Consider the following 10,852-nt stretch of genomic DNA (forward strand, 5'->3'; position numbering starts at 1 on the left):
CACATCTTCTTTATCCATTCATCTGTTGATGGACACTTAGATTGCTTCCATGTCCTGGCTATTGTAAATAGAGCTGCAATGAACATTGTGGTATGTATTTTTTGAATTATGGTTTTCTCAGGGTATATGCCCTGTAGTGGGATTGCTGGGTCGTATGGTAGTTCTATTTATAGTTCTCAAAGGAACCTCCATACTGTTCTCCATAGTGACTGTATCAATTTACACTCCCACCAACAGTGCAAGAGGGTGCCCTTTTCTCCACAGCCTCTTCAGCATTTATTGTTTTCTCCACAGCCTCTTCAGCATTTATTGTACACTTTTTGATGATGGCCATTCTGACTGGTGTGAGATGATATCTCATTGTAGTTTTGATTTGCATTTCTCTAATTAATGATGTTGAGCATTCTTTCATGTGTTTGTTGGCAATCTGTATATCTTCTTTGGAGAAATGTCTATTTAGGTCTTCTGCCCATTTTGGGATTGGGTTGTTTGTTTTTTTGATATTGAGCTGCATGAGCTCCTTGTAAATTTTGGAGATTAATCCTTTGTCAGTTGCTTCACTTGCAAATATTTTCTCCCATTCTAAGGGTTGTCTTTTTGTCTTTATGGTTTCCTTTGCTGTGCAAAAGCTTTTAAGTTTCATTAGGTCCCATTTGTTTATTTTTGTTTTTATTTCCATTTCTCTAGGAGGTGGATCAAAAGGGATCTTGCTGTGATTTACAACATGGAGTGTTCTGCCTATGTTTTCCTCTAAGAGTTTAATAGTGTCTGGCCTTACATTTAGGTCTTTGAGTTTATTTTTGTGTATGGTACTAGGGAGTGTTCTAATTTCATTCTTTTACATGTAGCTGTCCAGTTTTCCCAGCACCACTTACTGAAGAGGCTGTCTTTTCTCCACTGTATAGTCTTGCCTCCTTTATCAAAGAAAAGGTGACCATATGTGCATGGGCTTATCTCTGGGCTTTCTATCCTGCTCCATTCATCTATATTTCTGTTTTTGTGCCACTACCATACTGTCTTGATTACTGTAGCTTTGTAGTAAAGTCTGAAGTCAGGGAGCCTGATTCCTCCAGCTCCGTTTTTCTTTCTTAAGATGGTTTTGGCTATTCAGGGTCTTTTGTGTTTCCATACACATTGTGAAATTTTTTGTTCTAGTTCCCTGAAAAATGCCAGTGGTAGTTTGATAGGGATTGCACTGAATCTGTAGATTGCTTTGAGTAGTAGAGTCATTTTCACAATGTTGATTCTTTCAATCCAAGAACATGGTATATCTCTCCATCTATTTGTATCATCTTTAATTTCTTTCATCAGTGTTTTATAATTTTCTGCATACAGGTCTTTTGTCTCCTTAGGTAGGTTTATTACTAGATATTTTTTTCTTTTTGTTGCAGTGGTAAATGGGAGTGTTTTCTTGATTTCACTTTCAGATTTTTCATCCTTAGTGTATAGGAATGCCAGAGATTTCTGTGCATTAATTTTGTATCCTGCTACTTTACCAAATTCATTGATTAGCTCTAGTAGCTTTCTGGTAGCATCTTTAGGATTCATTTTGTATAGTATCATGTCATCTGTAAACAGTGATAGCTTTACTTCTTCTTTTCCAATTTGGATTCCTTTTATTTCTTTTTCTTCTCTGATTGCTGTGGCTAAAACTTCCAAAACTATGTTGAATAAGAGTGGTGAGAGTGGGCAACCTTGTCTTCTTCTTGATCTTAGTGGAAATGGTTTCAGTTTTTCACCATTGAGGATGATGTTGGCTGTGGGTTTGTCATATATGGCCTTTATTATGTTGAGGTAAGTTCCCTCTATGCCTACTTTCTGCAGGGTTTTTATCATAAATGGGTGTTGAATTTTGTCGAAAACTTTCTCTACATCTATTGAGATGATCATATGGTTTTTCTCCTTCAATTTGTTAATATGGTGTATCACATTGATTGATTTGCGTATATTGAAGAATCCTTGCATTCCTGGGATTAAACCCCACTTGATCATGGTGGATGATCCTTTTAATGTGCTGTTGGATTCTGTTTGCTAGTATGTTGCTGAGGATTTTTGCATCTATGCTCACCAGTGATATTGGCCTGTAGTTTTCATTCCTTGTGACATCTTTGTCTGGTTTTGGTATCAAGGTGATGGTGGCCTCATAGAATGAGTTTGGCAGTGTTCCTCCCTCTGCTATATTTTGGAAGCGTTTGAGAAGGATAGGTGTTAGCTCTTCTCTAAATGATTGACAGAATTTGCCTGTGAGCCATCTGGTCCTGGGCTTTTGCTTGTTGGAAGATTTTTAATCACAGTTTCAATTTCACTGCTTGTGACTGGTCTGTTCATATTTTCTATTTCTTCCTGGTTCAGTATTGGAAGGTTGTGCAATTCTAAGAATTTGTCCATTTCTTCCAGGTTGTCCATTTTATTGGCATAGAGTTGCTTGTAGTAATCTCTCATGATCCTTTGTATTTCTGCAGTGTCAGTTGTTACTTCTCCTTTTTCATTTCTAATTCTATTGACTTGAGTCTTCTCCTTTGTTTTCCTGATGAGTCTGGCTAATGGTTTATCAATTTTGTTTATCTTCTCAAAGAACCAGCTTTTAGTTTTATTGATCTTTGCTATCGTTTCCTTCATTTCCTTTTCATTTATTTCTGATCTGATCTTTATGATTTCTTTCCTTCTGCTAACTTTGTGGATTTTTGTTCTTTCTCTAATTGCTTTAGGTGTAAGGTTAGGTTGTTTATTTGAGATGTTTCTTGTTTCTTAAGGTAGGCTTGTATTGCTATACTTCCCTCTTAGAACTGCTTTTGCTGCATCCCATAGGTTTTGGGTCATCGTGTTTTCATTGTGATTTGTGTCTGGGTATTTTTTGATTTCCTCTTTGATTTCTTCAGTGATCTCTTGGTTATTAGGTAGTGTATTGTTTAGCCTCCATGTGTTTGTATTTTTTACAGATCTTTTCCTGTCATTGATATCTAGTCTCATAGCGTTGTGGTCAGAAAACATACTTGATATGATTTCAATTTTCTAAAATTTACCAAGGCTTGATTTGTGACCCAAGATATGGTCTATCCTGGAGAATGTTCCATGAGCACTTGAGAAGAAAGTGTATTCTGTTGTCTTTTATTATGTCCTATAAATATCAATTAAGTCCATCTTGTTTAATGTATCATTTGAAGCTTGTGTTTCCTTATTTATATTTTCATTTTGGATGATCTGTCCATTGGTGAAAGTGGGATGCTAAAGTCCCCTACTATGATGTTTCTGTCGATTACCCCTTTTATGGCTGTTAGTATTTGCCTTATGTATTGAGGTGCTCCTATGTTGGGTGCAAAAATATTTACAATTGCTATATCTTCCTTGTTAAATTGATCCCTTGATCATTATGTAGTTTCCTACTTTGTGCCTTGTAATAGTCTTTGTTCTAAAGTGTATTTTGACTGATATGAGAATTGCTACTCCAGCTCTCGTTTGATTTCCATTTGCATGGAATATCTTTTTCCATCCCCTCACTTTCAGTCTGTATGTGTCCCTAGGTCTGAAGTGGGTCTCTTGTAGACAGCATATATACGGGTTTTGTTGTCATGTCCATTCAGCCAGTCTATGTCTTTTAGTTAGAGCATGTAATCCATTTACATTTAAGGTAATTATCAATATGTATGTTTCTATTACCATTTTCTTAATTGTTTTGGGTTTGTTATTGTAGGTCTTTTCCTTCTCTTGTGTTTCCTGCCTAGAGAAATTCCTTTAGTATTTGTTATAAAGCTGGTTTGTGGTGCTGAATTTTCTTAGCTTTTGCTTGTCTGTAAAGGTTTTAATTTCTCCATCAAATCTGAATGAGATCCTTACTGGGTAGAGGAATCTTGGTTGTAGGCTCTTCCCCTTCATCTCTTTAAATATGTCCTGCCATTCCCTTATGGCTTGCAGAGTTTCTGCTGAAAGATCAGCTGTTAACCTCATGGGGATGCCCTTGTATGTTATTTGTTGTTTTTTCCTTGCTACTTTTAATATTTTTTCTCTGTATTTAATTTTGGATAGTTTGATTAATATGTGTCTTGGAGTGTTTGTCTTTGGATTTATCCTGTATGGGACTCTCTGTGCTGCCTGGACTTGTTTAACTATTTCCCTTCCCATATTAGGGAAGTTTCCAACTATAAGCTCTTCCAATATTTTCTCAGTCCCTTTCTTTTTCTCTTCTTCTTCTGGGACCCCTATAATTCGCATGTTGTTGCATTTAGTGTTGTCCCAGAGGCCTCTGAGACTGTCCTCAATTCTTTTCACTTTCTTTCTTTATTCTGCTCTGCAGTAGTTATTTCCACTGTTTTATCTTCCAGGTCAGTTGTCCGTTCTTCTGCCTCAGTTATTCTGCTATTGATTCCTTCTAGAGAATTATTAATTTCATTTACTGTGTTGTTCATCATTGTTTGTTTGCTCTTTAGTTCTTCTAGATCCTTGTTAAACGTTTCTTGTATTTTCTCCATTCTATTTCCAAGATTTTGGATATCTTTACTATCACTATTCTGAATTCTTTTTCAGGTAGAATGCCTATTTCCTCTTCATTTGTTCGGTCTGGTGGGTTTTTACCTTGCTCATTCATCTGTTGTGTGTTTCTCTGTGTTCTCATTTTGCTTAACTTACTGTGTTTGGGGTTTCCTTTTCGCAGGCTGCAAGTCTGTAGTTCCCGTTGTTTTTGGTGTCTGTCTCCATTGGCTAAGGTTGGTTCAGTGGGTTGTGTAGGCTTCCTGGTGGAGGGGACTAGTGCCTATGTTCTGTTGGATGAGGCTGGATATTTTCTTTCTGGTGGGCAGGTTCACGCCTGGTGGTGTGTTTTGGGGTGTCTGTGGCCTTATGCTTTTAGGCAGCCTCTCTGCTAATGGGTGTGGTTGTGTTCCTGTCTTGCTAGTTGTTTGGCATAGGGTGTCCAGCACTGGAGCTTCCTGGTCATTGAGTGGAGCTGGGTCTTGGTGTTAAGATGGAGATCTCTGGGAGATTTTCACCGTTTGAAATTACGTGGAGCTGGGAGGTCTCCTGTGGAGCAATGTCCTGAATATGGCTCTCCCACCTCTGAGGCACAGCCCTGACACCTGTCTGGAGCACCAAGAGCCTGTCATCTACATGGCTCAGAATAAGAGGGATAAAAACAAGAGAAAGAAAGAAGAAAATAAAATAAAATAAAATAAAATAGTTATTAAAATAAAAAAATATTTAAAAAATTTTTTTAAAGTAATAAATAAAAAACAAAGAAGAGAGCAACGAAACCAAAAAACAAATCCACCAATGATAACAAGCCCTAAAAACTATACAAAACAAAAAAAAGGACAGACAGAACCCTACAACAAATGGTAAAAGCAAAGCTATACAGACAAAATCACACACAGAAGCATACACATACACACTCACAAAAAGAGGAAAAGGGGAAAATATATATATATATATATATCGTTGCTCCCAAAGTCCACCTCCTCAATTTGGGATGATTCGTTGCCTATTCAGGTATTCCACAGATGCAGGGTACATCAAGTTGATCACGGAGATTTAATCCGCTGCTCCTGAGGCTGCTGGGAGAGATTTCCCTTTCTCTTCTTTGTTTGCACAGCTCCTGGGGTTCAGCTTTGGACTAGGCCCCGCCTCTGCGTGTAGGTTGCCTGAGTGCATCTGTTCTTCACTCAGACAGGACAGGGTTAAAGGAGCAGCTGATTCGGGGGCTTTGGCTCACTCAGGCTGGTGGGAGGGAGGTGTACGGAGTTCGGGGTGAGTCTGCAGCAGCAGAGGTCAATGTGACGTTGCAACAGCATGAGGCACGCCGTGTGTTCTCCCGGGGAAGTTGTCCCTGGATCACGGGACCCTGGCAGTGGTGGGCTGCACAGGCTCCCAGGAGGGCAGGTGTGGACAGTGACCTGTGCTTGCACACAGGCTTCTTGGTGGCTGCAGCAGCAGCCTTAGCGTCTCATGCCCATCTCTGGGGTCTGTGCTGATAGTCACCCGCCTCTGGAGCTCCTTGAAGTGGTGCTCTTAATCCCCTCTCCTCACACACCAGGAAACAAAGAGGGAAGAAAAAGTTTCTTGCCTCTTCGGCAGCTCCAGACCTTTTCCCGGACTCCCTTCCAGCTAGCTGTGGTGCACTACCCCCTTCAGGCTGTGTTCATGCAGCCAACCCCAGTCCTCTCTCTGGGATCTGACCTCCGAAAAACGAGCCTCAGCTCCCAGCTCCCAACTGTCTTGGCGGGTGAGCAGAGAAGCCTCTCGGGCTGGTGAGTACTGGCTGGCACAGATCCTGTGTGTGGGAATCTCTCCGCTTTGCCCTCCGCATCCCTGTTGCTGCACTGTCCTCCGTGGCTCCGATGCTTCCCTCCTCCGCCACCCGCAGTCTCCGCCCATGGAGGGGCTTTCTAGTATGTGGAAATCTTTCCTCCTTCACAGCTCCCTCCCACTGGTGTAGGTCCCGTCCCTATTCTTTTGTCTGTTTTTTCTTTTGCCCTACCCAGGTACGTGGGGAGTTTCTTGCCTTTTGGGAGGTCTGAGGTCTTTTGCCAGCATTCAGTAGGTGTTCTGTAGGGGTTGTTCCACGTGTAGATGTATTTCTGATGTATTTGTGGGAGGGAAGGTGATCTCCATGTCTTACTCTTCTGCCATCTTGAAGCTCCCTCTGCCAACGATTTAGTTTTATTTAATTTTTAAAACATTTTGGAGAGGATTTTATTTTTTTTGGAGCAATATCAAACTTACAGAAAAGTTATAAGACCAAGACTATTGTTTCTTGAACCATTTGAGAATAACCTGCAGACATACTGCCCCATAACTCTAAATAACTTAGTATATATTTCCCATAAACAAAGACATTCTCTAAAATTCCCCGAAATCAGAAAATTGATTGATACATTATTAGTTGCCCACTATTCCTCAGACCTCACTCAAGCTTCACTGATTATCTCAATGTTCCTTATGGTAAAATCATACTACACAATGTTCAGAATCACACACTGAATTTTAGTTGTCCCCTCATTTATTTCACTTTAGAACAAGTTCCTCAGTCTTTCCTTGATATTGATGCCTTTGACTTTTGAAGAGTATAGGCCAGTTATTTTGTACAACATCTCTCAATTTGGGTGTGTCCGCTTCCTCATAATTAGATCCAATAAGTCCTGGTGTTTATTGGTAAAGAATAATATTTAGAAACCAAGTCCAGATGCTAGGTGTGCTCATTACTGTTAACAGTGTTGTTGCTAGCAGGTCCTCTCAGTGGACACAACTAAAGAATATGTGCACTATATACATGCATACACACACACATCACACATTTAAATTAATATTTACATATGCATGCATATATGTTGAAAACTTATTCGAGTTCACCCTGACATTACCAGTTCCAATCCAAGAGCACAGGTTTCCTCCTAATATCCCCCTTTCCATAATTATAACTCCCGTCTCTGATGGTGAGAACCCTGCTATTATCCTTTACTTCTCTGACTAGTCCCCCTCTATGTGACCAATCTCCCCTCACTGCTGATGGCCCCCCTTACCTAAGTGGATGCCTCCCTTCCTCCAACTGAACTCTAAGATCCTGAGCTAGGCTGCTGTTGCCACCCACATGTGTGGATGTCTCCTCACTCTGCTTGTGTTCTGATACACTATGAGGGGTCACTCTGCCATGAGGAGCTCTCCTAACCTCATTTGAGCTCTGACGCCTATTCTAACACCCAGGAATCAGGTCAGCCTCCCACATGACATCATCCTGCTCAGGAATCATGACTGCCAGGCTGCCCCCATATATGGATCCGCCTCACCCTGTTTGGCTTCCAGTGCTGCAGCCTTACTCACCCTCTGGTGTGGATGCCTACTTTTTATGGTCCCGCCCAGTGGCTTTTGGACTGTTCAATTCAGGAAGGGAAGGAAAAAGATGAGGAAGAGAAAGTTCCTTCCTTTTTTCCCTTGTTAATGGTGGCAAAATACACATAACATAAAATTTACTATTTTAACCATTTTTAAGTGTACAGTGCAGTAGCATTACATACATTCAGATTGTTGTGCAACCATCACCACCAACCACCTCCAGAATTTTTTCATTTTCCCAAACTGAAACTGTATACCCCCTAAACACTAAGTCCCCATTTCTCTCTTGCCCTAGTTCCTCGCAACCACCATTGCGCTTTCTGTCTCTAAGAACTTGACATTCTAGGTACCTCATGTAAGTGGAACCAAATAATTATTTTTGTCTTTTTGTGACTGGCTTATTTCACACAGCTTAATGTCTTCAAAGTTCATCCATATTGTAGCATGTGCAGAATTTCCTTCCTTTCTAAGGCTGAATAATATCCCTTTGTATGTACATGCCATATTTTATCCATTAATCTATTCATGGACGTTCAGGTTGTTTCCAACTTTTGGTTAGTGTGAATGCTGCTATAAGTACGAGTGTACGAATATCTGCTCAAGTCCCTGATTTCAATTCTTTTGGTATATACCCAGACGTGAAATTGCTGGATCATATGGTAATTCTATTTTTAATTTTTTGAGGAACTACCATACTGTTTTCAATAGTGGCTGTACCACTTACACTACCAGTAATACAGTAATATACTAGAGTTCCAATTTCTCAACATCCTTGACAACAATCATTTCTGTGCTTTTGATAATAACCATCCTAATGGATATGTAGTTGTATTGCACTGTGGTTTTGATTTGCATTTTCTAATAGTTAATAATGTTGAGCATCTTTTCATGGTTATTGGACATCTGTGTATCTTTTCATGAGAACAGTCTATTCAAGTCCTTTGTCTGTTTCTGAATAGGGTTGTTTGTTTGTGGTTGAGTTTTAGGAGTTCTGTATAATTCTGGATATTAGTCCCTTGTTAGATACATGATTTGCAAATAGTTTCACCCATTCTGTAGGATGACTCTTCATTCTGTTGATAGTGTCTTTTGATGAACAAAAGTTTTAAGTTTTGATGAAGTCCAATTTATCTATGTTTTTCTTCTGTCACCTGTGCTTTGGTGTCATAATCAAGAAATCATTACGAAATCCAATGTTATGAAGATTTTCCCCTTATTTTATTCTAAGAGTTTATACCTTGAGCTCTTATGTTTAGGTCTTTTTTAAAAATTGAAGTACAGTTGATTTACAATTTTGTGTTAATTTCAGATGTACAGCAAATTGATTCAATTTTATATATACTTATATATGTTAATATATAACGATTCAAATTTGTATGTTAACATATATATATTTTTTTCTTTTTCAGATTAGGTTATTACAAGATATTTGTAATAGGTTATTACAAGCTATTACAGTTCCCTGTGCTATACAGCAGGTCCTTGTTGTTTATCTATTTTATATATAGTAGTATGTATTTGTTAAGCCCAAACTCCTAATTTATAACTTCCCACTTTCCCCTTCGGTACACAAACAAGTTAATTTTCTATGTGAGTCTGTTTCTGTGAGTCTGTTTATGTTTTGTAAATTGTAACTGTTTATTTGTATCATTTCTTTAGATTCCACATATAAGTGGTATCATGTGATATTTGTCTTTCATTGTCTGACTTCACTTAGCATGATAATCTCTAGGTCCATTCATTGCTGCAAATGGCAATATTTCATTTGTTTGTATGGTTGAGTAATATTCCACTATGTGTGTGTGTGTGTGTGTGTGTGTGTGTGTGTGTGTGTGTGTGTATATACATATAGCATCTTCTTTACCTGTTCATCTGTGAATGGATACTTAGGTTGCTTCCACGTTTTGGCTATTGTAAAGAGTGCTGTAATGAACATTGGGGTGCATGTATCTTTTTGAATTAGAGTTTCATCTTTTCCTGATATATGCCCAGGAGTGGGATTGCTGGATCATGTGGGAACTCTATTTTTAGTTTTTTAAGGAATCTCCATACTGTTTTCCACAGTGGCTGCACCAATTTACAATCCCACCAACAGTGCAGGAGGGTTCCCTTTTCTCCACACCCTCTCCAGCAATTTATTATTTGTGGACTTTTTGTGGACTTATGAGGTGGCACCTCATTGTAGTTTTGATTTGCATCTCTCTAATAATTAGCGATGTTGAGCATCTTTTCATGTGCCTGTTGGCCATCTGTATATCTTCTTTGCAGAAATGTCTATTTAGGTCTTCTGCTCATTTTTTTTTTGATTGGGTTGTTTATTTCATATTGAGCTGTATTTAAGTCCTTAAACCATTCGAATTTATTTTTGTGCATGGTGTGAAGGAGTGTTCTCATTTCATTGATTTACACATGGCTGCCCAGCTGTCCCAACACCACTTGCTGAACAGACTGTCTTTTCTCTGTTGTATATTTTTGCCTCCTTTGTCAAAGATTAATTGACTGTTGGTGTGTGGGTTTATTTCTGGGCTGTCTCTTCTGTTCCATTGATTCATATGTCTGATTTTGTGCCAATACTCTGCTGTTTTGATTACTGTAGCTTTGTAATATTGTCTGAAGTCTGGGAGGGTTATGCCTCCAGCTTTGTTCCTTTTCCTCAGGATCGCTTTGGCAACTCTAAGCCTTTTATGATTCCATATAAATTTTAGGTTTATTTGTTTTAGTTCTGAAAAAATGTCATGGGTAATCTGATAGGGATTGCAGTAAATCAGTAGATGCTTTGGGTAGTATGGACATTTTAACAATATTAATTCTTCCAATCCAAGAGCATAGGATATCTTTCCATTTTGTTGAATCATCTTCAATCTCCTTTATCAATGTTTTATAGTTCTCAGCATATAAGTCTTTCACCTCCTTAGTCAGGTTTATTCCTAGGTTACATGGTGACCTTTCCTGGAGTTTTGGTTGTATGAGATCTTCTGCCAGCACTCAGTAGGTATTCAGTGAGAATTATTCCAAATATGGATGTATTTTTGAT

The sequence above is a fragment of the Leucopleurus acutus genome (genome assembly GCF_964270905.1).
Source record: "Leucopleurus acutus genome assembly, chromosome: 7".
NCBI lineage: Eukaryota > Metazoa > Chordata > Mammalia > Artiodactyla > Delphinidae > Leucopleurus > Leucopleurus acutus.